This window comes from Bos grunniens, chromosome 22 (genome assembly GCF_055505025.1).
Source record: "Bos grunniens cultivar Pamir isolate PY7600 chromosome 22, Bosgru_T2T1.0, whole genome shotgun sequence".
NCBI classification, from domain to species: Eukaryota; Metazoa; Chordata; class Mammalia; order Artiodactyla; family Bovidae; genus Bos; species Bos grunniens.
Genome location: NC_141186.1, coordinates 29817183 through 29844920, shown reverse-complemented (window position 1 = coordinate 29844920; position 27738 = coordinate 29817183).

Genomic DNA, 27738 nt, shown 5'->3' with positions numbered 1-27738 from the left:
GAAGAGGAAGTGGCTGTAAAGTCTAGAGAGGAGCCAGGAATCCTGCATCCTTTTTCCCAAGCCCTTGAAGATGTGCAGACATGTCTGAGCAAGTCCCTTCTGCCCCAGGTAGCCCCCTGTTGAATTCCAGGTTGAGGATAATCCAGACCTTTTATTCATCCTAGGGTGTTGTTTGGGGCTGTTCTATCACCTCTTCACCTACAACCAAGAAAGAAAAGAAACAAAGAAAACTCAAAGCATCCAGCCTCTCTGACTCATGAGCAGCTCAGACCAAGGCTGGTGGCTGAATTGATTTATCAATAAGTGACCTGCTCTGGTCCTGCCCTAGGGGCCAGTGATGATTGGAAGCTGGGCTGGGGGGGATGGTTGTGCTCTATCTTCTGCTGTCTTCAACCAGTGAGTAGGCTAAATCCAGACTGACACTCCTAACACTGCTTTACCCCAGGCACTGCCTTGTCAGTTGAGGATGCTGGAGGCCCTCTTCCCCATCGAACCATGTAGTAGTGTAGTTAAGGACCCAGGCTCCAGGGCCAGATGGCCTGGGGTCAGATCCTGCCTGTGACATCGGATGGGTACCCCTCAGCCAGTCCCAATTCCCCTGTGCTCCCTTCAGTGACTCTCTCCCTGTACTGAGGTAGACCTGATGTCCACCTCCTTCATCCCTGTCTTGGTGAGGACATAGCAAGCCATCCCATTCATAGAGACAAAGCTGTCCTCTCCATTGAAGTCCCTTCCCAAAGAATTTCCTAAGACAATTTTAACTATTAGCAATTTTTCTTTTAGGCACAACTTTAGAACCCTCCCTTCTTTGTATCAAGTCAATTTGATTAGGAACACCTGCTTAGAATTCTTGGGGGAGTGGGTGGAGCTAACAAAATATCTGTCTTTAAGCCCCACCCACATGATGTCCCACCTTTGCTTCTCCCAAAAACCTTATGGGGTAAGCTATATGAATGAACCCCTTTCACAACAGGTAAAACTGAGGCTCAAGTTAAAAGGAAAAGACCGAAAAGATGTATTTAAATAATAACAGAGCTTGTCTTCAATCCTGCAGCCTGTACCCTTGTCCCAGATTCACAAAATAGTACATGTAATACAATGCCATTTATGAAGTTCAAGAATAGGTATAACTAATATATGGCAATAGACATTAGAACGGTACTTTCTTTGGGGGTGATGACTAAAAAGAGGCATTAGAGAACTTTCTGGAATGATGGAGATGTTCCCTATCTTGATCTGGGTGGTGGTTGCATAGATGTACAGGGACATAACAACTCATCATTCTCACTTAAAATATATGTAACTTCCTGTATGTAAAAAACTTAGAAAAATTAAAAGTTAAAAAGCAGGTGAACCATGGATTCTGGTAGACACAGGCCCTAGTTAATTGTTTATTAACCTTTTATCAATTCTCCTAACTTCTTAAAACCTCAGTTTCTTCAGCTTAAAATGGGACTCATACAATCCACTTCTTTAGTATTGCTGCCAAGCAGTTAGCACAGAGTCTGACATAGAGGAAGACCTGAAAAAAATGAGCTGTGTCATTCTAGTACCCCTCCCTCAATCCTTGGCAAACTCAGGATGACCCCACAAACCAGTACATGTCAGTTCTATGCCACCTCTATTAAGCTTACTGCAAGAGTGAGATTTGGAACATGCTTATTAATGCTATGGGCATGACGTCCCATTGCTGTGCTTTTAACACATTGCTTTTATTTGATCTAATTGCAGCCACAGTGGTTCATCACAAAATTTTATGGCAAGCTTGAAGAAGCCAATGAGTCCCTTCTATGTGTTGGGCAGCATGGCTGCCAGTGCCTGTCAGGCCTCCCAAAGCTGGAGTTTGCTGGAAAAAAATCCTTTTATTCTGCAACTTTTTCTCTTGAGAACAGTCTTGGAAACGCTGTTGCCAAACACTTGCAATCCTTCATTAATTCATCAAAAAAATCACAGCTTTTGGGGAAGTGTCATTACAAAACAGACTTCTTTCTATCCCTCTCCTTTCTTTGCTTTTGATCCCTGAAGTTTTTGCTGAAGCAAAAGGTTATTTGTCATCCCTGGATCCACAGTATGGAGTTTACTGCCCCCGTCTCTGCTCGGCTGAGTTCCCATTTTCCTTTAGGTTTATAGCTCCCTTGATGACAACATGGTCCAATTCCGGAACTTTTCAGTTATGTCTGGTTACCAGAACAGTTCATTCCAAGATATAATATTTAGTATTTTTGTTCAACATTTTAAAAACTGAGTAAGTGTATTGAAGTATAAAAGACATACAGAAAAATACACAGATCACAACTGTACAGCTCAGTGAATTTGTATACGATGAACACATCTGTGTTAATTCTATTCAGACCAAGAAATGAAACAAGACCAAAATCTTAGAAACCTTTCTGTGCCCCTTTGGTATAATTCGGTACTCTACACCCGATAGCCACTATCTTACCTTCCGGAACCATAGCTTTATTTTGCTGCTTTTGGAATTTCAAGTGAATGGAATCCAATAGTGTGTATATACTCATGCATCTCGCTTTACCCACTCAACATTTTGTTTTATTGCTGTGTGTTGTTATAGTTCACTCTCATTACCATATAGTATTCCACTGAAGGTTCTACCACGTTTAATTTTCCTACTCTTCTCATTCTTCATTTAAAAAATTTACCCTGAAGCACAATTCAGAGATTAAACGCAGGCCAGTACTGTGGCCCCCAGCTGCCTAAAGTTGGGAATGCATGGGGTCTTCTTTTAAAACCATCTCAATCCCATTTACAATAGCATTAAAAGATACTCAGGAATAAATTTCATCAAGGAGGTGAAAGATCTCTACACTACAAGTTATAAAAAACTTAAGAAAGCAATTGAAGGTGACTCAAATAAATGGAATGATATCTCTGTTCAAGGAATGGAAGAATTAGTATTTCTAAAATATCCATACTACCCCAAGCCATCTGTAGATTTAATACAATCCTTATGAGATTCCAACGATTTCTTTCACCAAGTAGAAAAAACAATCTTGAAGTTTGTATGGAACCACAACGGACTAGGAATAGCCAAAGAAATCCTAAGAAGAACAAAGCTAGAGTCATTACATGTCCTGGTTTTTAACTATATTGCAAAGCTATTATAATCAAAAGAGTATAGTACTGGCATAAAAATAGACATGTAGATCAATGGAACAGAGTCAAGAGCCCAAACATAATCTTGTGTATTTATGGACAATTAGCATTTGACAAGGAAACCAAGAAAAAACAGTGGAGAAAAAGCAGTCTCTTCATTCCCAGCATAAATTCAGGGAAAATCAAATATTCTCATGCAAAAGAGTGACACTAAATCCCTTAAAGCACTCACAAAAATTATCTTAAAATGAATTAAAGATTTAAAAGTAAAACCCCAAACTGTAAAACTCCTAAAATAAAGCATAGGAAAAAAGCTTCCTGACATGGGTCTTGTCAATGATTTTTTTGGATATGACACCTAAAGCACAAGCAACAAAAAATAAACAAGTGAGGGGCTTCCCTGGTGGCTCAGTGGTAAAGAATCCTTCTGCTAATGCAGGAGACATGGGTGGGATTCTGATGTGGGAGGATCCCACATGCCATGGAGCAACTAAACCCATGCGCCACAAGTACTGAACCTGTGCCCTAGAGCCTGGGAGCAGCAACTACTGAAGCCCAGGCACCCTAGAGCGTGCACTCTGCAACAAGAGAAGCCACCACAATGAGAACCCTGGGCACCACAACTAGAGTAGCCCCCGCCGCAACAACTAGAGAAAAGCCCACGTGCAGCAGTGAAGACCCAGAGCAGGCAAAAAAAAATATATAAAATTAATTACATAAGTAGATAAACAAGTAGGGGCCACATCAAACTAAACACTGCTGCACAGCAAAAGAAACCACCAACAAAATGAAGTGGCAGTCTATACAATGGGAGAAAATACTTGCTAATCACAGATGAAACAAACGGTTATTACACAAAATAGATAAAGAACTCTAACAACTTAACAGCAAAAATATAAGTAATCCAACTTAAAAATGGAAATATAGATGAACCTTGAGGGCACTGAGAAATAAGTCAGAGAGAGACGAATACACTGTGATCTCATTTACATGTGAAATCTATATATATATAATTGAATCACTTTGCTGTACAACTAACACAATACTTTAAAAAACAAAAACACACAGAAGAACAAAAACAAAAACTTCAATATGAAAAAATACTTATAAGAAACAGAGATCAAATTTATGGTTTCTAACATCAGGAGGTGGGGAATCGGGCTGGAAGAACTGAGTGAAAGTAGTCAAACTTACAGTTATAAGATAAATAAGTCCTGGGGATATAATATACATCATGTCTATAGCTAACAGTGCTATAGCTAAAATATATAAAATTTTGTATATTTGAAAATTGCTGAAAGAGTCCATCTTAAAAGTTCCCAACACAAGCCAAAAAAAAAAAAATGTAACTATGTGAAAGGGTGGATGTTAACAGCTTATTGTGCTGATCATTTTCACAGTACAAGCACAAAAAATCCTTGTATTGTATATTTGACTTATGTTTTACGTCAATTGTATCTCAGTAACACTGGAAAGAATAGCAAGAGACAACCTCATCCCCACCCTGTTAGAGGCTTCTTCAGGGTTGAAGCCTGAGAGAGGGAGGGAGGAGGCAGTGGTCTCCTTACCTGAATGTCTACATGTTATTGCTGGCGAAGTATCCCTGGCATTGCTGGTTCCCAGTGGCTCCAGTGATGCTGATCACCTCTGTTCCCACAGTGACCACCACAAAGGTGACTGTGTTGAGCTTTCCCCTGTTCCCTTCCAATAAGAGTGACTTCTCCCAGAAGGGTAGCTATGTCTCTTTCTGGCACCAACAGCGATTCATAGTGACAGTGACTTTTCCATGTTGGACATCCAGTTGTGTGAGCCAGTGGCCTCCTGGACAAGTCCTACAGCTCCTTCTCAGACTCTGACCTCCATGCTTTTTCATGCAGAGCTGCAAGAAGAGGTGGTGTCTTCACCTTCCAACTGCAGTGAAGAACAGAGCTTGTCCTGGAGTTGCCCCATCTTTGTCCAACCACTGTACACCATGGCCCCTTCAAGCCCTGCTGTCATGGGCAATCTCTAGACTGGAAGCAGGCACAAGGCTCCTGGCTCAAGTTCACTCCGAAATTTCTCAGCACTCTTCTGTCCAGTGGCTCCATCAGGGGTGCCTATTAGCTTTCACAGTTCGGCAAACAAGCTCTGCTCCTTGGAGGCTTTGCTAATGATCACAAATGGGAGAAGAGGAGAAGCTCTCACTGTTACTATTTTAGTACACACAATTGCCAGTTGCTGGCACCCGAATCCCTTTGCCTGCAGGTTTTCCGTGACTACTGGAGCCCACTTGCCCAAGCCTGCAGTAGGCTGAAATTGACAAGGAATAACACTCCAGGACCAGCTCCTTAATCAATGGCTGTCCAGAGCTGGGGAATAAATACCCAGCCTCTTATCTGGAATCTCTGAGGGCATGTTTTCTACTGATATTTCACTATACAGACACCCTTTAAGGGGCTGCCTTCCCTTCCCCTCCTCCCTGTTCCACCCCCGATCCAGAGTTTCCTGGAGTTCCCTACAAATAAACTACTTGCAATAACAGTATTGTTTTCAAGGCAGGGTGGTGGTTTGCTGCTTCAAGGCAAACTCAAGCTAAGACGACCCAGGATTCTCCTGCAATCCCCCTTGCTTGGCTTCAGAATGGGAAAGAAAGGTCCGGAAGTCTTCCTAGTGAGGATGGAATAGCTTTTAAAGAAGGAGAAGGAGGAAGAGGGGAAAAAAGTGAGCTTCCCCCACTTACAGTCTTTTGTTACTTCTTTCCTAGGCTGGTCCTAATGTCCAGTCTTTTAGGCTTCTCTAAGCCACCAAGGATTCACATTCTCATTTTTCTTCATCTTCCACCAGGGACCACTCAGTGGAGCTTAGAATATCCTTGCTTCCCCTTCCCAGTCCTGGATGGCTGGCTGCCTCCTGAAAACAGAACAATTCTTGGCACCCCTAGCAAAGCAAGGGCCTACAAATCGCTCCACTAATGGTCTCCACTGGGATTTCAGAGACAGACTTCCATTGTAAGATTTCTGGGTCAGAAAATTCTGCCAAACTCCCAAATATCCCTCCTGTTGTAAAGCGGGAGAGACCACGATTCTAAATACTCAGGTTTCAAGTTCATATCTGCCTCTACCAGGTCCTCTTGGAAACAGTGAGGTTCACTGATTTGGCACAATTTCAACATGATTTGATTTGCAGGTGGCTGGGGCTACAGCAGGGGTCCCCAGCCTCCAGGACATGGACCAATACCTCCTGTCAAATCAGCAGCATTAGGTTAGAAATAAAGTGCACAGTAAATGTAATACACTTGAGTCATCCCCAAACCATTCCCCTCCCTGCCCCCCGCTCAGTCCATGGAAAGATTGTCTTTCACGAAAATGGTCCCTGGTGCAAAAAAGGTTGTGGTTTGCTAGGGGTACAGCATTAGGCAGAACCCTCCTCTGCATTCTTGATAGGGGGTCTGAGGTTGGGCGTCAAAAATCCCTGAATACTGCTGGCAAAACTGCCTATGTATTTGTTCACCTGCATTATTCTCAGTAGGTTCATAGCTTCCCAAAACTTCTCAAAGTGGCCTAGAACCCTGTATGTTCATTACTCCCTGTTGGAAGGAGAGTTGATTAGGCAAAAAAATTAGTATTTTTTCTGGCTTCCAGTGTTTCTAGACCAGCTCTACACAGAAGATACCTGTAATCCAATTATGTCCAATTGACCTTATGGCTGGGTTCTACATCATCAGTTCAGTTCAGTTCAGTCACTCAGTCGTGTCTGACTCTTTATGACCCCATGGACCACAGCACACCAGGCCTCCCTGTCCATCACCAACTCCCGGAGTTTACCCAAACTCATGTCCATTGAGTTGGTGGTGCCATCCTACCATCTTATCCTTTGTCATCCCCTTCTCTTCCTACCTTCAGCATCAGGGTCTGCCTTTCCCAGCATCAGGCTCTTTTCAAATGGGTCAGCTCTTTGCATCATGTGGCCAAAGTATTGTAGTTTCAGCTTCAACATCAGTCCTTCCACTGAACACCCAGGACTGATTTTCTTTAAGATGGACTGGTTGGATCTCCTTGCAGTCCAAGGGACTCTCAAGAGTGTTCTCCAACACCACAGTTCAAAAGCATCATTCTTCAGTGCTTAGCTTTTTTTATAGTCCAACTGTCACATCCATACATGACTACTGGAAAAACGATAGACTTGAGTAGATGGACTTTTGTTGGCAAAGTAATGTCTCTGCTTTTTAATATGCTGTCTAGCTTGGTCATAACTTTTCTTCCAAGAAATAAGCGTCTTTTAATTTCATGACTGCAGTCACCATCTGCACCATGATTCACCCCAAACAACATAAGCTCAACTCCAGAAAACCTGGAGGAGTAATATAAGGCTCTTCCAAGAGGACATGAAGGGGCAACAGAGAATGAATCACACTACATCACATGTGCTAACTTTCCTCTCTAGACATTTCTTTTCCCAAATTCTCACTCAGAAGCAGCTGCTCCCCCACTCCAAGGCTCCTTTTCCTGCCTCTTCCTAAAGCTCTCTCTTACCCACTTGTCTCACCTTTTCTACCCCTTATTCCCAAGTAACTTGGAGACTTTTCAGATGTAAATCTACTTGGCCTCTCTAACTGTTTACCATTATCCTCTCAACTTATTAACAGGGCAGCTCAAGAAGGGGGTGAAGAGGTTCAGACTCCAAATTGCAATTCTCTGCTGATCCCAAAGAAATCCATCTTTGCTGGAGAAATACCTGCCTATTTGCTTTAGATCAATACCTATAAGGAAGGGAAGTTTCAGGAGTTTAGTGGCGGTCCATTTGGTAAGACTCAATGCTTTCACTGCAGGGGCCACAGGTTTGATTCCTCGTCAGTGAACCAAGATCCCACATGTCAAGTAGTATGGCCAAAAGATTTTTTAAAAGAAGAAGAAGAAGGTGCTGAGAAGCACAGCACCGAAGTTTGTAAAAGGTAGTGAAGGAAAGTATAAATAAGTAACTCTGTTCCTTTTGTACACTTATTGGGTAGCTAGAAATTAAATTGAATAACTAGTTCCTTTAAAACTTAAAAAAAAAAAGTGAGGCAGATCTATTTGACTGCTAGAGAAAGTTAGCAGTTGACCCTGATGCTGGGAAAGATTGAGGACAGAACAAGAAAAGGGCAATAGACGATGAGATGGTTGGACGGCATCACCAATTCAATGGACGTGAGTTTGAGCAAACTCCAGGAGACAGTGAAGGACAGGGAAGCCTGGCATGCTGCAGTCCATGGAGTTTACAAAGAGTTAGATGTGACTGAGTGACTGAACAACAGAAAAAGACAGAACAAGCAGGGAGAAGGCTAGGGTGAGGCCAGTCTAGGGACGACCTGCAAGACACTGAGAGTGTTTAAGAGTGAAATGCCTGGGGCACAAAACTTAAGGAAGTACTCACCTTCAGGGTTGTACAAGTGCAGACCCTGTACCAGTGTGCACCTAGGAGTGAGTGCCTCAAATTTTGCACCCTAGCTGCCTAACTCAGTTCCCTCTCATCCTAGCCCTGACGTTCAATGAAAACAAATAAAGCAGAATTATCCCACACACTGCATTACGATCTTACATGTAAACACTCTACATGCACATTAAATATATATGAATATCTTGTTGGGATCTGGACTGGTTGTGACAAAACAGTCATGAGGTTAGTTCCCAAGAGTGGGATTGGAGGGAGGTAAGAAGACCTTCCCTCCTAACTTAACCCATTTCTGCAGTTTGAAGTTTCAAAATAACAGTCTTTTAGGGCTTTAGTAATTTTAGACAAACCAGGAAAATAAATAGAATAATAAATCATATTACATGTCAAAGGCCTGCAAAAAAAAATATTAAAAGAAAACAGATTGTCACGGGTTTCTTCTTGTGGTCAAATGCAAATGGTGAAAATTGAGACACGTGTGGAGGATTCTTTACCCTGATTTCAAAGCACCCTCACTCAGGCTGTTTCTCTCTGAGAGTGAACACAGCATGGCCACCCACCTCTGATTCATCCAGTATAAGGTTTGCTTTGCCAGCACATTTAAGTCAGCATTCCCCTAGGACATACAGCAAGGGGCTGGGTGCTGGTTTTCCCTTTCTCACCCCTAAAACAGGGTTGGATAAAAATGACACTCAGTCCTGCTCTGTATGGAAGGTCAGAGAAAGAACAGGCAGAACAGGCCAAAATCAGGAAATTTAGAATGTCTGGCCAGTTGGTACACCTGGACAAGCTTTTAGCTGTTAGTGAAGAAGTCCACCAATTAGACTCCTTTTTTTCCAGACTCTAAACTTTCTTGTTAGTCAAATATATCCACCCAGCTTATCCAGCTTTTTCAGAGAAACATTTTTTTAAAGTCCAAGCAGAACAGAAGATAATTCCAAGCTAAGCAGAAAAGCATAACTTCACTCTCTTCCTGCTTGGCATCCTCTGCACTTCCCTAGTACCTGACATAACCTGCCCTAGACCAGTGCTCAAGCTTCTGTACCATTTCCATCATTCTTGGGTCCAGACAGCAGGAAACAGACCAACCCTACTGCCCAGGATCTGGTTACCAAGACCTCGGAGGACTATGAGCCTGCTGACCATACCCCAGACACCCCAGGGCAGAGATTCCCAGTTTGGGGTGACTTGTAACCCAGGAGATGTCGGGAGATATTTTCAGATGTCAAATTTTTAGGGGGAAATATTGGCATCTGGTTAATGTAGGCCAGGGATGATGCTAAACATCCCATAATGCACAGGACAGTTCCTCCAAAACCAGAGTAATCTGGCCCCAAACATCTGTAGTGCTGAGGTTGAGAAACCCTGCCCTAGAGTCTTGCTACACAAAGGGCTGTCCATGGACCAGCAGCATCGACATCCCTTGGGATGTGTCTCATTTGAGGATAGGCTAGTGTGAGGGTCAGCAAACTCTGTAAAGAGGCAGATAGCAAATATTGCAGGTTTTGAGAGCCAGCCAATCTCTAACTACTCAGCTAGGCATTTGAAGCATGGAAGCAGTCCACACCCCACGGAAGTGCCTTTCACTTTGCTCACATTTTATTGGCCAACACAAGCCACATGTCTATGCATAACTTCAAGACGGAGGGGATCTGTGCCCAGAAGGACAACAATTCCTAATGACTACCCAGATCCTCCTCGGAAATTCTAGCCCTGTGCCTGTCTATCATTCCATCAGGGATTTAAATAGACTTTGGCAGAGTTACATCCTAAGTTTGGCCTGGATCATTTAGTGATGACCTCATACCCTCCTCACACTTTTCTAAGGAAAAACAGCACAAACATTCGTGGACACAAATGCCTGCTCTATGCCAGCACTTAACATACCTCATACCTTTCCAACCTCAAAAGAGTTTCAGGAGGTGGGTGTCACCTGATTTTTCCAGATGAAGAGATAGAGAGGGGATGTGGCTTATCCAAGACCAGCTGGTAGCTGATAGGGTTAGGACTCAAACTCAGGTCTGATCTCAAAGCCCACACATTTTAATATATTCATGACCAGATATTTTTTGAAAATCTACTGGATGCCAGGCATTGTACTTTTGTGTTTTAATCCCCACAATAACCCTATGAAGTATCATTAGCCCCATTTTATTGATAAAGAGAAAGGGGGCAGGAAGTTATGTCCAAGGTCACATATTCACTAATGGAACCAAAATTCTAACCCAGATCAATTGACTTCTAATAATTTATATTACTAGGACGTCAGTTCTGTAACTGAGGTCCTAGGGCCCTGCTCATATTCCCTTAGACTTTACCATGTCACGGTCATCAGCTAACTTCAAGCTATTAGGACCTGCATCTCTTTGCCTAATGCTTTTCTCAGAAGCCACACAAGGGATGCTGCTCTGTCTGTGCTCACAGAAGCTCACCAAAGCCAGGAAACAACCACCACAGGGCCAGCTTCCCTCCCCACCCAGCTCTCAACCAAACACTAATGCAGTGAGTGTACCCCAGCTCCCGTGCCTCCTAGGTGCAGTAACTCTGGGGCTCTAGTTACCAGAGCCCTCAGTGGCTACAGCTCCAGTCACCCCAGTAGCAGCTGACTTGATCATGCATCTTTTAATGGCTGCCACCTCAGGCTGTCAGATTCAATAAAAATTATAGGACCCCCAGTTAAATTTGAACTTCAGATAAAACTGATTTTTTTCATATCAGTATGCCCCAGGCAACATTAGGGACATACCCTAAAAAAAAAATTCACGGCTAAAAAATATTGTATATGACATGCTTATACTTTAAAAATTACTTGTTTATCTGAAATTCACACTTAACTGGGGTCCTGTACTTTATCCAACAATCTTCTGTCACCCCTTCCAGTGTCTTAGGCCGCCTTCCCCATTTGCATTGCCACACACATGGCTTGCACTTGCATTTGGTCTCAGAGTCTGTGCTGGGGGACCTCAAACTAAGATGGAGGCTGCTATAATGAGAAGAAAAACACACTGGTCCACAGCAGAGGCTTTACTAGTGTTTTAAGGTCCATCTGGACTCCTAGGGAGCCAGGACAATGGGGTGTTCAGCCATCCTCTACAAGACCCATTTGAATCTAGCTTAGTTGACCCTTGAACAACCCAGGTTTGAACTGGCTGGGTCTACCTATAAGCAGATTCTTTTCAACTATAAATACTGCAGCACTGCAAGATCCAAGACTGGTTGAATTCTAAGACACAGAACCACAGATACAAAGAAACCACCCATAGGGAGGGCTCACGATAAACTATAGGCAGATTTTCCACTTTGCAGAGGATTGGCAACCCTCACCACCATGTTGTTCAGGATCACCACATAGAGGAGAGAAACCTTCCTTCTACATCACCAGTGCAACCACAACTTGATGCTTCCCATGGGAAGTAGCCCTTTATCCCATCTTTGTATGCTCTGCCCATAGCACTGAGAGATGCAGAAATTTCTAGACACCTTGTTATCTGGGATTCCCTCCATTGCTTTCAGCATCAATCAGACAGATAAACATTCAGGATTACGTGGACCAGATTCTATTGTCACTGAACGGCCATTCCACTCTTCCTTGCTAACATACCTTCAAAGCAGCTACATCTTTCAGAAGAAACCCAAGCCATCCCCAGAGTGTGGCTCATTTTCAGTTAAAGGCAACCGTGGCATCTCCATTATCATTACCAATAAATGGTTTAGAATGGATATGAGTGGCAAAGTCATCCAGGGGAACAGGAAAGGGCATGTGGGAAACACACCTTTGCTTAGGAAATGAGACATGTGTAGTAGATGCTGGGTGTGTCACCCAGGCCCCCCTTCAGGGCAGAAGCCCTCACTCTTGCGCCTTCCAAGAGGTCTATAGCCAAGGTTCAGCGACCTTAACCTCCAGCGACCAGTCCACATAGAGGTGCAGCATCTTGCCTCAACTTGGGGAACTCTGAGGATCCAACCAACTCCAAGATGCCCTGTGGGGTTAGCTGAGGCCTCTGCTGCTCAATTTCTCTCACTGGGCAGTCCTGCCCATCACTCCTGCCCATCAGGACCTGCTCCTGAGAGCAATCACTCATATTTGCATCACCTGTGTATGCAAATTTCCATCTCAGGAACTGCTGTAAGTCAACTCAGGAGAAGCAACTTCCATTTTCACTAGATGTTGCTTTCTGCACATAGAACTACAGAGCCCCGAGGTGACCAGGAAAGGAACCTACGTAAGAGACAAATCAACAATCTGAGGATGAGGGAGCAAAAAGATGGTAAGAACCTGCGTCTTTAATAATGTCTCAGAGCTACTAAATTAAGCAACTCAACAACTGCCCTACATCTCGGCTTCTGGGTATGCCACCTAATAAATATTCCTTGTCAATCCAGTTAATGATACTGTACTGTATATTTGAAAGATGCTAAGAAAGTAGAGCTTAAACATTTTTATCATAAGAAAAAACATAACTGTGTAGTGATGGATGGTAACTGAACTTACTCTGGTAATCATTTCACAATATACACAAATATCAAATCATTGTGTTACACACCTAAAATTAACACAGTGTTATATGTCAATTATGTCTCAATTTTTTTAAATGTAATAGAATATTCCTGTTGATAAAGCCTCTTATAGTTGGGTCTTGCAGCCAAAATCATCTGAAATCATATACAGCCTAGGAGTAGTATGCAAAGGGAAGTACTCCAAAACAAAGAAGAAATGGTGCTGAGAAACAGAGTGGGTTCCAGAAATCCAGCACTTAGGTGACCAGCCAGGACACTCCTCCACTTCAGGTGAAGTCCTCTCACCTAAACCCACTGTGACTTCTCTTCTTTTTGTGCCACTGTTGCCCAGTAAAGCCATAGACTAAGAAGTAGAGGGTGTTTGTACACAATTCCTGTGCACGTTCCTGAAAAAGAAGAAAGTTCCAGACAGTCCTTTGACACCTTATAATTCACGTACCAACTAAGCCTCTATTTTGCTTTCCTTCTTTTTCTTGTTATTTAGAAAAACGGAGCAGAGAAACATGTCAGACCAGGAAAGGCTAAATCATCCCAAGTGGTGTCTACCTCGTAAATACTATGAAATACTATGAGAAGCTCAAAAAATATTTACACAGTTTTGCCCCCTTGTGATAAAATAAACTACTCAGCTGCATCCCTAACTGTGAGACATGTTAGTGACTCTCTAGAAAGTCAGAGGTGTCTTTGGCACATGAGTTGTTGTCTCTGAGCTAAAGATCAGACAACCTGCACACTAAGTAGCTGTCAAGAAATGCATGTTTGTGTCACCCCCAAATGCATATGTGAAGCTTAAATTCTCAAGGTGATGGTTTATGGAGAGTGAGTCTCTGGGAGGTAATCAGATCATGAGGGTGGAGCCCTTGTAATAAGATTGGTGCCCTTAAAGGAAAAGACTTGACAGAACTTGCTTTAATCTCTCTCTCTTCTATCTCTATCTCATATTCATGTGAGGATGAGCAAGAAGGCAACTGTCTATGAGGTAGAAAGTGGGGCCTTACCAGACATCAGAACTGTTAGCATCTTAATTCTGGACTTTTCAGCCTCTGAAACCATGAGAAATAAATGTTTTGTTTGAGCCAGACTGTCTGTGATATTTTTGCTGTAGCAGCCCCAAACTGACAAAGACAATAGCCAAACACGCAACTCAAGCCTGTGGTTTCTCCTGTCTGAGTTCATCACCACATACAGTTATGTTTTTTCCACCAGTTGCTGCTAAGTTGCCTCAGTCGTGTCTCACTCTGTGTGACCCCATAGACAGCAGCCCGCCAGGCTCAGCCATCCCTGGGATTCTCCAGGCAAGAACACAGGAGTGGGTTGCCATTTCCTTCTCCAATGCATGAAAGTGAAAGGTGAAAGTGAAGTCGCTCTGTCGTGTCTGACTCTTAGCGACCCCATGGATTGCAGCCTACCAGGCTCCTCCATCCATGGGATTTTCCAAGCAAGAGTACTGGAGTGGGGTGCCATTGCCTTCTCCGTTCCACCAGTTATATAGAAGATTTTCTTTTTTATCTTTGTGACCCCATGGACAGCAGCACACCAGGTTTCCTTGTCCTTCACTACCTCCCCGAGCTTGCTGAAACTCATGTCCATTGAGTCGATGATGCCATCCAACCATCTTATCCTCTGTCGCCCCCTTCTCCTCTTGCTCTCAGTCTTTCCCAGCATCAGGGTCTTTTTCAATGAGTCAGCTCTTCACATCTGGACATGACTTGGCAACTGAACAACAACAACAAATACAGACAATTAAGATCAAGGATCTGGAATCAAAAACCTTAGGTTAAGTCCTAGACCTGGGTAAGTTATTTAATTCTTCTCAACTTATTTCATATCTATAAAATGGGAAAATTAATAGCACCAGTCAGCTTAGGCTAAATTATGATGCAGTAACAAACAACTTCCAAATCACACTGGCTTGTAACAAGAAAAGGTTATGGCTTGCTAGACTCACATGTTGATTTGGGCTAGACATGGCTTGGCTTCATGGGATCTTTATTCTGTGATGCAGGCTACAGCCTGCATTTGGGACACTGTCAATCTTGTGGTGGAGGAAAAGAGACCCTAGCAGAACCACATCATGACTGTGAAAGCTTCTGCTTAGAAGTCATGCTGCTGCTGCTGCTGCTACTAAGTCACTGCAGTCGTGTCCGACTCTGTGCAACCCCATAGACGGCAGCCCACCAGGCTCCCCCATCCCTGGGATTCTCCAGGCAAGAATACTGGAGTGGGTTGCCATTTCCTTCTCCAATGCGTGAAAGTGAAAAGTGAAAGTGAAGTCACTCAGTTGTGTCTGACTCCTAGCGTCCCCACGGACTGCAGCCTACCAGGCTCCTCTGTTCATGGGATTTTCCAGGCAAGAGTACTGGAGTGGGTTGTCATTGCCTTCTCCAGAAATCATGCTACACAACCCCAAACTTGACACATAGCCAAGACTGAAACAATAAGGTAGAAATTTAAATTCTCCCATGGAGGTGAGTGAGCCGGCCGCTCCGGGGGGGCGGGGGGAGCAGCGCCGCGGCGGCCGCCGCTGCCGCCTCCGCCGCTGGGACCAGGGGGTGGGGGGGCGGAAATCTTTTTTTAAAAAAGAAAAAAAAAAAATTCTCCCATGGGGAGGAGGGGCCAATGTTTTGAATAATAATACAATCTATTAAACAAACAAACACAACTCTTATAGGGATCCAAGGTTAGGGGCACATCAAAGTATTTGAAAGATTAGGTATTATAAATATTAGGGTCACCATTTTAAGTTCTAAGTTACTTAGAACAAGAAAGTTTTAAAAAGGTGCTCTCCTATTCAGTAATTACTTAGATTAAGCCTTTGGAAGTTCTAACTCTATTTAGAGAGTATGTGGACTATTAGGTACAATGAATATGTGAGCAAGTAAATAAAGTTGATTCAACTGTAAAATGGGAATAGAAGTCATCTCTACCTTGTAGGGATGCTAGGAAGATGAAATGAGAAAATCCAGACAATGGTCCATGAAAGATGGCTGCAAATTCTTGGTGAATTTTCCCATTGAAAGTGCAGTCTAATTGCCTTCACCTTCAATCAGCTGATTTTCATGACCCACAGAATATGGAGGAAGTTTCAGGCATTCTGAGGTCATGAGAAGCCTTGCAACTTTACCCAGCCCTCTTAGAACACTTGGTTCTTGGAGCTCTGAGCTGCCATATAAGGAGGAAAGGTGTCCAGCTGAACCCTGTTTTCCCTGGCTCGAGTGTCAGGTATTTGAGTAAAGCCATCTTGAAGCCATGTAGAGCATAAGACCCACCCAGCTAAGCCCTGCCTAAATTCCTGGCCCACAAAATCATCAGACAATAAAATGGTTGTTTGAGCCAGTAAGTATTAGGGTAGTTTGCAATCCAGCAATATATAACCAGAACACATACAAGCCTATAGCACTGTATCTGACTCATAGTTGATTCAGAAAATATTCTAGTATCGTTAGATTGTGGTGAACTCTCAATTCATTTTTCCCATTGAGTTTGGAACCCTGTGACTTCGAACTGAGGAAAGGAGGTAAAGACACATCTTGAGTCAAATGTTTCCCAGGGAGTTTCCTCAACTTCCCCTAAATGTAAAGAAAAGAGGAGGAATATCTCTAAGGCCCATAAAGGGAGTTTTAAACATGTAAGACTCCTAACTTGAGGAATATCAGAAATCTCATGACTTCCCTTAAGTATGCTTATGTCTAAACCTTTGAAGGAAGTAAAAATTCAACATTTTAAATTCCCTTAAAACTTCAGGTAAAATTGCCACATGGACACGATAACCTGTGTTGACCTGGTGGGGAAACATGCCCGTTGGCAACCACCATGAACCTTCAGGAGACTGTGTACCTCATTTGGAGAAGTACTGCTCTAGAGTGGAGAGTTGGAAAATTGCCCTATTCAAGAATAACTAAGCAGATAACGTCTGGGTTGGCACTATTCCTTTTACTGTCAATCTGTTCTCTTAACGTGAGGATCTGGCCATCTGAGATGGAGGTTGAGACAGCAATGCCACGAGTTCACCAAATTCTACCTCCTTTTCACTTGGGACTAAAGCTAGAGTATATTTTTCAGTGTCCCCTGCAGAGATATTGTGGGAAGGGAGGCCCCCTCCAGCGCCCCAAGAGTGGGCTCTTGTCTAACACTCAGAAAAGCACTGTCCAAGGAGATACATGCTGACAAAGCAAGAGACTTTATTGGAAAACAGCACCCGGGTGAAGAGCAGCAGGGTAAGGGAACTCAGAACTGCTCTGCCTCGTGGCTCGCGGTCTCAGGATTTATGGTGATAGGATTAGTTTCTGGGTTGTCTTTGGCCAATCATTCTGACTCAGAGTCCTTCCTGGTGATGCATGCATTGCTCAGCCAAGATGGATGCCATTAAGAAGGATTCTGGGAGGTGGTCGGACCTGTGGTGTCTCCTTTTGACCTTTCCCAAACTCTTCCAGTTGGTGGTGGCTTATTAGTTCTTTGTTTCTTACCAGGACCTCCTGCTGTAAAACCATCCAGGCAAATGGTTACTATGGCAGCTGGTCAGGGTGGGCAGTTTCAGTCAGTGTGCTTCCCCTAACAGAGAGATGGGACCATGTGACAGATCTGGTCCATGGAATATAGACAACAGTGACAGACACCCCTTCCCAGCCTGGCCCCTGGTAGATTTGCTATGTGACTTTTCATGCTTTTTTCCCCAGACATTAAGGGGAGAACTCTGAGACCCGAAGGGATGAAAAACCCAAAGATGGAGAGAGCCTGGATCCCTGAATGACTGAGTGGAACAGATGTTCACTTCTCAGCTCCACCTGTATTGGACTATGACCTGGGGGAGAGATAAGCCTTTAGTATGTCGCACCATGAGGCTGAGGTGTATTTGTTACAGGAATGTGTTATCTAACACAAAGGTATGGGGTGGAGAGAGTGTTGTGCTCTTCTCCTGTCTCCATGAAGAGCAAACTGGAGAGTCAGAGCACCTTTGTCAGAGAATTTACAGACAGAAGTTAAACTGTGTCATAACTCCCAGAAGAAAGGAAAGAGACTCAGAAGGCTGGCCCTGCCTTCCCTGGTCTCCTAAGAGTACGAAGCAAGAATCTTCTGTTCTCTTTCTCTCTGCAGGGGAACAGCAGGCAGATATCTAACACATCATGTTCTGCTGGCTCCACTGACAAGGAGACGAAATTCTATCACTCAGCCGACAGGAGACCTCACAGGTGACTAATTTAATCCCTGAGGCCTCTTTAGAAGGAGAAATGTCTCCTTTCTCAGCAACTCCTCCCTTTCCTTAGCCTGATTTCCACGAAGCAAGAGAGTCCCTTGCGCTCAGATCAGCTCAGCAGGGAACACATATTCTTGGAGTGATTCTTCCACAATTTGGTGGGCTGAATTGAATAGCCATTTATTAGTATTCGAAAATAGTGCCTTTGGCATAACACAGCCTTGGGACTACACCCTGGAAATCACTCCATCCTGCACATAGCAGGGTTTTGAGAGGGGTAGGATATACCAGGACCTGGGCAGGACCAGGTGAGATGAAAAGCTTTGGTAGAGGAAGAAATTAGCATCTGCTACTGCCTTCTTCACCTTTGGGCACTGGGATATCCTTGGTCACCATTTCTTGGAGACTGAAATCCCAGAGGTTAATGTAGTGGTTGACTTAGAAAAACAGAGAGCTCAAATCTAGAGATCACATAGACCAAGGTTTGTCTCTCAGCTTTAGCATGTACTACCAGCTGTGTGGGGTGGTGGGCAGGGGGGGCTTCCCTGGTAACTCAGCTGGTAAAGAATCTGCCTGCAATGCAGGAGACCCCAGTTCGATTCCTGGGTTGTGAAGATCCACTGGAGAAGGGACAGGCTACCCATGCCAATATTCTTGGGCTTCCCTGTGGCTCAGCTGGTAAAGAATTCACCTACAATGTGGGAGACCTGGGTTCGATCCCTGGGTTGGGAAGATCCCCTGGAGAAGGGAACAGCTACCCACTCCAGTATTCTGGCCTGAGAAGTCCATGGACTAAACAGTCCATGGGTTGCAAAGAGTTGGACACGACTGAGTGACTTTCACTTTCACCAGCTTAGCAATATAACTCAACTTCTCTGAGTCCCTCTTTTTACACCAAGAAAATAAGGGCTGATGAAACCTAACTCACAGCATCCTTAGGAATGGAAAATGAAATAGTGAGTAAAATGTCTGGCATTTAGTCGCCCTTGCTTCTGACCCCTCTTCAATATATGGGACTGGGACCACACCTTTTGGGATCTTCAAAGTCCCTACTCTCTTTGAATCCTTGAAATTGACCTCACCATCTTGTTGCTCCTCACTGACTGCTGTATGACATTTGCAGTGGAAAGAAGCTAGGAAAACAAGCTTGAGATTTCAGAGTAAAAGCCACTGCAGACCTGGTAACTAGAGCCACATAGTACCTTAGGGGTTCAGATCAGATCAGATCAGTCACTCAGTCGTGTCCGACTCTTTGCGACCCCATGAATCGCAGCACGCCAGGCCTCCCAGTCCATCACCAACTCCCGGAGTTCACCCAGACTCACATCCATCAAGTCAGTGATGCCATCCAGCCATCTCATCCTCTGTCGTCCCCTTCTCCTCCTGCCCCCAATCCCTCCCAGCATCAGAGTCTTTTCCAATGAGTCAACTCTTCACATGAGGTGACCAAAGTACTGGAGTTTCAGCTTTAGCATCATTCCTTCCAAAGAAGTCCCAGGGCTGATCTCCTTCAGAATGGACTGGTTGGATCTCCTTGCAGTCCAAGGGACTCTCAAGAGTCTTCTCCAACACCACAGTTCAAAAGCATCAATTCTTTGGTGCTCAGCCTTCTTCACAGTCCAACTCTCACATCCGTACATGACCACAGGAAAAACCATAGACTTGACTAGACGAACCTTCGTTGGCAAAGTAATGTCTCTGCTTTTGAATATCCTATCTAGGTTGGTCATAACTTTCCTTCCAAGGAGCATGCAGCCATGAAATTAAAAGATGCTTACTCCTTGGAAGGAAAGTTATGACCAACCTTAGGGGTTAGCACCCCCACTTAATGCTTAAAAGAGCCCTTGTATAATACCTAATCCTCACACCACCCCAATCTCTACACTGCACTATAGAAATAGGAGAAAACCAGAGGCTGGCTAGCAAACCATATATTTTCCTGTCATATCTAAAATGCATAGCCAGGATACATATAGATAGCATGTACCCTTCTACTGTCCAGTCCTCTACCTGTGGCAGACATCACAAATCAACCACAGCACTCTTTCCCACTGATCCAAGACAAAGCATCAGAATCCTTCCCCACAGAGTAATCCAGCAGATACCACCAATCAGTCAGAAATATCATGCAAGTAGGAACCTATTCATCAAACCATAAACATTCACCCTCTGGAGTGGCTGAGCCACAAAGGTGAGCAAGGAGCCAGAGAGAGACAGTGAGGAGGAAACCAAAACTGAGCTGCCAAGTGCTCACAGGAACCCATTTGCAAATGCTAAGAAAATCTGGATGAAACCATGCAATCAGCCATGGAATCCAGGTTCGAATGGCTCGTTCCAAAGCATAGTCTGCACTTTCTCTGTATTGCTTTACTGGGCATTGATTTCCCTAGAGTAAGGTGGTTTTCTCTAGAGAATGAGCAAAGCATGCAAAGAGGGGGGTCATTTTCACACATTTCCAGGCATTGTTAACCAATCTGCTAACTAAACACAGGTGTCAGCAACACCAGTTAACCAAAGCTCATCTCACCTCCAGATCTGTTAACAAGACAGTGACATATAGCTCAGGGCGTTAAATCTTCCAAGGCAGGAATCCTTGTCTTTGGTGAACAGCCATGAATCAACTAAACAGGATATGCCAGGATGTTTAAGAAGGCCATATATTTATTTACGAGTGAATGACCAGTTCAGTATTTCTGCCAGTTACCTTTATGGTTTTTATGAGATTTGGATAACGCTTATTTATCGCCCATACAGTTTTCCACTCACAGTGGAGCTCTGTTGGACATTTAAAGACATTTCTAAATGTTTTCTGCTGGTCTCTCTGGAATGAATAAAGGAATCTTTTTTCTTTGGGTTTCTCCAAGGAACTCATGCAAAGCTAATTTGGATGATAAAATGATATCATTTCAAACATCTTCATGCATGGATTATATTATTTGAACCTTTTCAGAGGAAGAGATTAATCATGTGGTTTGCATCACCAACTTTATAATTCTCATAACAAGGCTGGTCAGATGAAGAGCCAAAATGTATCTTTTACAATGAAATAGTCTACATCAGGACAGCATCTTGTGTTTCTACTGTTGGACTGTGTTAATGTTATTGGAAATCCAAGGGTTGAATTTGTTTCCAGTATGGGCAATAACTACCCAAGATGAAACTCTATTGTTTACTACAATTGTTAACTACAATAGTAATAGCTTCTGTTTATTGAAAGTTTATTTTGATCAAATATATGCACAGTGCCTCAAGTTGGGAAGGTAAAAATCAATTATCCCGTATTTTCCAAAAGAAGAAATTGAAACTCAACATTGGTAATAAACATCTCCAAAGGTCCCCAGCTGGTACAGAAAAAACAGGACTCACAAACAAATCAGTCCAGTTCCAAGGCTTGTCCCTCTCCAGCTATGCTATGCTGTCCTTGTGGCCTCTGCCTTCAAGATGCCCTCCTCCCTCAAGATATTTTATGTGGCCAAATCCATGAAGAAAAAAGAATCAAACTGACTGCCAAATACCGTGTAGACATAACAAAAAGCTAATTGACTGCAACTCTTATTTTCCAGCCTACTCTTGCGGTTTCAGGGGAAGTCATCTCAGCCGTGGAGACAGCGACCCACTGGTTTGAAGGGGCGCCAGGGGCTGTGTTGTCCAGCTCAGTGGAGCCAGGCAGCAGAGTCTCATCTCCTGCTTAGGTGCTCATGTCCCCTGTGTCCCTCACGTCTGGCTCTCTATCAAACACCACTGGGACAGCATCCCTGACACCACCCCACCATCACAAACCACACCGGCAGCCTCACAATATCTCACTCTATGACACATGGGATGTGTCAGGCAAACAGTGCTATTTAATAGAGAATACAGGGCTATATATTCGATGTGACTGTTCTCATTCTATTTTCCCCATCTCTGGAAGTAAGTCATTTTACACACTAGGAAACTGAGGTTTCACTTGGGTCTGTCCAAAGTCACATAAAAAGTAAAGATGGGGACTGGAAGGCAGGCTGCCATCCCATAGCCCAGGCACTTAACCTCTCCTTGTAGAGGCTTGAGGACCTTTCTCCAAAGGGGCAAAGTAACATCCTTCCAGGACAAACCTGTAGGTGGTCTCAGAGCTGGGGCAAGAACTGGGGCTCTCTCATTCTAGAAGTTTCTCCACCATTCTCTCTCCCTATTTGTTCCCACAGCAACTAGACACAGGCTGTGGGCCTGCTATACATCAGGAACTATGCCATATGCTAACAGAAAAAAACAACAACAAAGTAAAAACAAATTGAAAGAAGTTGTGGCTCCTGTCCTCAGCAGCCCCAGAGTCAGACTGCCCTGTGTTAGACTCCTGCCTTTGCTACCAACCAGCTTTGCAAACTTGGACAGATGACTTGACTTCTCTGGACCTCAGTTTCTCTATTTGAAGAATGGAATAATGTTAGTGCCCACTTTAGGAGGTTACTATGAGGATTAAAAAGAAAGATTACTAACGCAAGTTTAAATGGGGTAAGGTATGTACAATGGCTGTACATTCTCTGAATTTTTTAAGCTCTTAGAAAATAGTGGAAGCAACTTTATTTTTGCTAACACATTAAAATATACATATAATTATACTCACATGTTGATATCCAAGTACCAATCTAGATTTACAAAGAGGAATTCTAAAGGAGGAGACTGAGGTGTTAAGTGGAATGGTCTGGATGTTCTCATAATTGAAATATGGATTACCTTGATACTTGAAAGCTGGATACATAAAATTCAGATAATGATTAATAATTATAAACTTGTAACTCACGAATTCCTGGGTACTAGGATCCTGCCATGAGGCACTGTAATCCTTACAACCCTATCGTTTAATACATATGAAGAAACCGAAGCTCAGAGAGGTGACATTGTTACTGAAAATTCCAGATCATGTACCTGATGCACAGGGAGACCAAACGACACCAAAACATCAGAGTTGGGAACACAGAATGGTTTACTGAGGGCCCTGCAAGGAGAACTGGGTAGCATCTGACTCATTGGAAAAGACCCTGATGCTGGGAAAGATTGAGGGCAGGAGGAGAAGGGGATGACAGAGGATGAGATGGTTGGATGGCATCACCGACTCCCTGGACATGAGGTTGAGCCAGCTCCGAGAGCTGGTGATGGACAGGGAAGCCTGGTGTGCAGCAGTACATGGGGTCGCAAAGAGTCAGACACGACTGAGCACCTGAACTGAACTGAACTGAACAGCAAGGAGATGGGTGGCTCCTGTCTTAAAAACCCCCAAAGCTTTCAGCAGAGCCCTCTTCTAGGAAGAGTGCGGGAGAGGTGTGGTGAGTTTTGACAAACTTCTTAGTGAGAGCCTTTGCTCTTGAGGTCAATCACGGTCAGGTCACAAATGATCCCGTAAATCTCCACCAAAAAAATGTTACTATCTGTTCTGACAAGAAAGGGCAAGGCTCTCAAGGCACAGCTTTCACCCTCTGAGTCCCAGGTCCTGGCTGAGAGGACACAGATCTCAGCTGGCAGCTCCCTCAGGGTTCAGTCCCCAGGCCCCGCCAACCTGTCATCACCGAGGGAGCCGGGTGCCCAACCCACCTGGCCCTCAGGCTCCCCGGGGTCCTCAGGCCGCACACGCAGACCACGTCCCAGGCAGGCTGCTGCCATCAGGTTGCAGAGGCGGGGATGGCAGGGAAGTTTGCCGTGGCCTCAAGGCCTGGACCCAGCCAGTAGGTGGACTTGGCGAGGGCTCGGGAAGCCCTGCAGGGCACAGCCCTGAGCCTGTTCTCTGGGCCACAGCTCACCCACTGGTCCAAGGCCATGTAAGTCAGAGAGCCAGGGAGAAGGCCGGGATCCATCTCTTACCTTCGTCTCCTCCTCAGGACTACAACTCCACTGACCATTGATAGACTGTAGACTGACCCACTAACGGTCGCTGTTTGACAGTTATTCACTTGGGGGAGGGGCCCACTGCAGCACCAGCCAATGGCTGAGCGGGACCGCTAAGGGGCGTTCATTGACAGTTGCTCTCTTGGGGGATGAGCCCACTGCAGGTGCCGACCAATCACTGAATGACCGTTAACGGTCTTTCGGTAACGGTTTCCTGGTAACCAGGCACAGGGTAACAGTAGGCAGCGATGGCTGGGTGCTAAGGGTTGCGCACGGGCATGGCCAGGAGCCTTCAATAGTGACTTGCCAAAGGCCACACGGCCACAAAGTAGTTGAACCGAGAGTCAATCCACACCTGTTTGACTCTAGCCTATTCTTCCTTTCTCTGTAAAGGCCTCTGGGGGTTGCTCAGAGAGCAATCAAGTGAAAAAGGCTACCCATGGAGAATGGAGACCCATGGAGACCACAGATACCATCCAGCTGCTGGATATGGTCTGTGGACAGAATTCAGAAGGTATATGAACTTGAATGGGAATAAAAATTACATCATCCTTTTCATTACCATTTACCTGAAGTTTAGCATAGCCTTCCATTTTGAATCTAGGCAATATTCAACAACATTATCAGCAGTGCCTGTAGCTCCTTCATCAGTAAATCTGTTGGCCAACACCCCAGAGTGATAAAGCATGTGCTCTAGCTCCAAAGACAGACTTCTCTCTGCTCTGCTCCACTGCACGCTTCTATCACTAAATGTACCGCTCTGTCTTAACTGCTTGCTCACTTGATCAGCTCTTAACCTTGAATGGAACACCTCTGAGGCCATAAACCCTCTTTGTTCATCTATGAATAATGAATCTTAGCACCCGATCTAGAATGTGGCACAGAAGGGGCCTTAATAAATGCTTTTTGCCTATGATGGGGGGCAGCCTTTCACTGTCTCCTAGGGACCCCACTTTGTGTTATTCATGCCCACCCAGGGACCTGCTTCTAACACACAGAAAATGGCAAAGCTGATGGATGTCACTTCAGAGAGGTTATAAAAGGCTGTGGCTATTGTATGGCACACTCCGGCTCTTGCCCTGATGGACAGGACCACCTGGCAAGGAATGGAGGGAAGCCTCTGGTCATCAGCCAGCAAGGAGGCTCTCAGTCCAATAGCCCACAGGGGATACTACCAAAAACCACTAGGTGACTTGGAGGTGTATCCTGCCCCAGTGAGCCTTCAAATGAGACCACAGATCCTGAGGCAACACCATTATTACAGTGAGAGACACCAAGTTGGAGTCTCCAGGTAAGTCATGCTCAGACTGCCAAGCCAAGCCCCAGAAACTGTGACTTAATAAATGTGTGTCATTTTTAAACTGCTAAATGTTTTTTTGTGGGAGAAGGGCAGTTTGTTTGATACATAGGGATAAAAAACCAATACGTTGTCTATTAGGATAAAGGAGAAAGAGGAGAAAAGGTGGGAGGGAGAGAAAGTGCAAGGGGGCAGAATTCTCTTTTGCCATCTCCTCTTTGGCCATAATCTGGGGGTCATTCTTTGACATTACAACCACTTACTCTTGACTCCTTGCTCCCCTCAACACCAGTAACTGTAGCATGACTTTGTCTGTGCCAGTGCCTGCCATAGGAACGATGTGAACTTTCCTGTCATGGTCACATCATGCTCTGTGATTCATTCCAGAATTTTATTGTAACAAAACGCCTCACTTCATCAGGACAGAGGCCAAAATTGGTTAGCATTCTTTTAATGTTCTTGTAATGATTCCAAGCTTATCCAGTGAATTGCACAAGCCCATTTTGTTAATGTTCACTCAACTTCCAAGGAATTTCCAAGACTCTTGACAGTTAGGACATCTGGCCCATAAAAATCACACAGACATGGTCAGTTGACTCTGCCAGTTGTCCTCACCCAAGCTCTCAGGACCCCACACCATCCACCTGCTAGAAACGTGGATTTACATGCTCCCACCTTCATCCATGCCTAGCTTTTACAAGGCTCTGCTTTAAACTCAGGAACCCTAAAGTTATCATCAGAGGCTCCTGCCTGGCCTCCAACGAGTTTTTTTTTTCATCTTTTGGCCCTGCCCCATGACATGTGGGATCTTAGTTCCCTGACCCCTGCTGCCTACATTGGCAATGTGGAATCTTAATCATTGCACCACCAGAGAAGTCCTCCAAAAGGCTTTTGCTGGGAGTGGAAGTGCCAGCTAAGAGACCCCCAAAAAAGAACTCTCAGAGCCCCCTTATTTGAGGAGCCAAGCCAAGCCTTCTTTTCATTGCATACAACACTCACCCCCAATACGTAGTGGCTTCATTTGTGTTGCCTTATTTCTTCCATTTCCATTTCATGGGAAACCATACTGTAGATTTAATAATAACTCTTCAATTGGGAAAAATTCTATTATATGAAATGTACACATTGATTTTTTTAATATCAAACATACTGAGGTATGGTTTACATACTACATCCATTCAAATGCACCCATTCTAATTGTACAATTCAATGAGTTAGACTAAATTTTACCCCTGTGTAACTATGACCACAATGAATACACAGAAACTTTCCATTATCCCCAAAAGTTCCCTCATGTCTCATCTCAAATAATTCCCACACTTTTTTCCCTGGGCAACCGCTGATCTGTTTTCCGTCATTATAGATTAGACTTGTGTTGTGTAGAGTTTCATATATCTAGAATGACATAATATGTCTACTTTTGTGTCTGGTTTCTTTCACTCAGCATAATAAGTCTGAGTTTCATCTGCAGAGTCAAATTGAATGTATCCAGCTTGACAGTAGTTCATCGTTTTTTAGTGCTAAATAGTATTCCTGTCTACTTGGTTTTTTCCTATGATTTTTTTGGCATTTTCCAACTTTATTAAAGAATAATTGACATGGACTAAACTGTAGCAAAAGTATACAATTCGATCAGTTGTAACATATGCATATATCTATGATACACACCTAGATTTTTTACAAATAAGAATTTTTTAAAACATAGTACAGCTCAGAATGGTGAAATAATTCCTCTGTTTGAGTCTTCTCTGGGAACCCTAGGTGAATATTTGCCTCTGCTGCTGCTGCCGCTGCCTAGTCGCTTCAGTTGTTTCGGACTCTGTGTGACCCCATGGACTGCAGTCTGCCAGGCTTCTCTGTCCATGGGATTCTCTAGACAAGAGGACTAGAGTGGGTTGCCATGCCCTCCTCCAGGGGATCCTTCTGACCCAGGGATGGAACCCAGGTCTCCTACACTGCAGACAGACTCTTCACTGCTGAGCTACCAGGGAAGCCCAAAATTTGCCTCATGTTTAGTTAACTAGAGAATCTTTGCTGACTTACAAAAAAATCTGTTCTAAGGTGATTTGCTGCCTCTGATGAATAACCTTTTAAAAACAGACTTTTTGCTAAAAGCAAAACAAACAAAAAGCCAACAAAAATAATACTTAATGGCATCTCACCACATTCAATATTGCTATGACAGAAATCTCAGCTGTAGTGACATGAACCCAAATCAAACCATATCAAAAAATAAAGAGTGGGGACAGAAAGGGATTTGTTAGCTTTGCTGGCTAACATAAATGAAATGCCCAGAAACTTCAGGCACAGCTGCATCCAGCAGTTCAGACATCATCTGGAGTCAGTC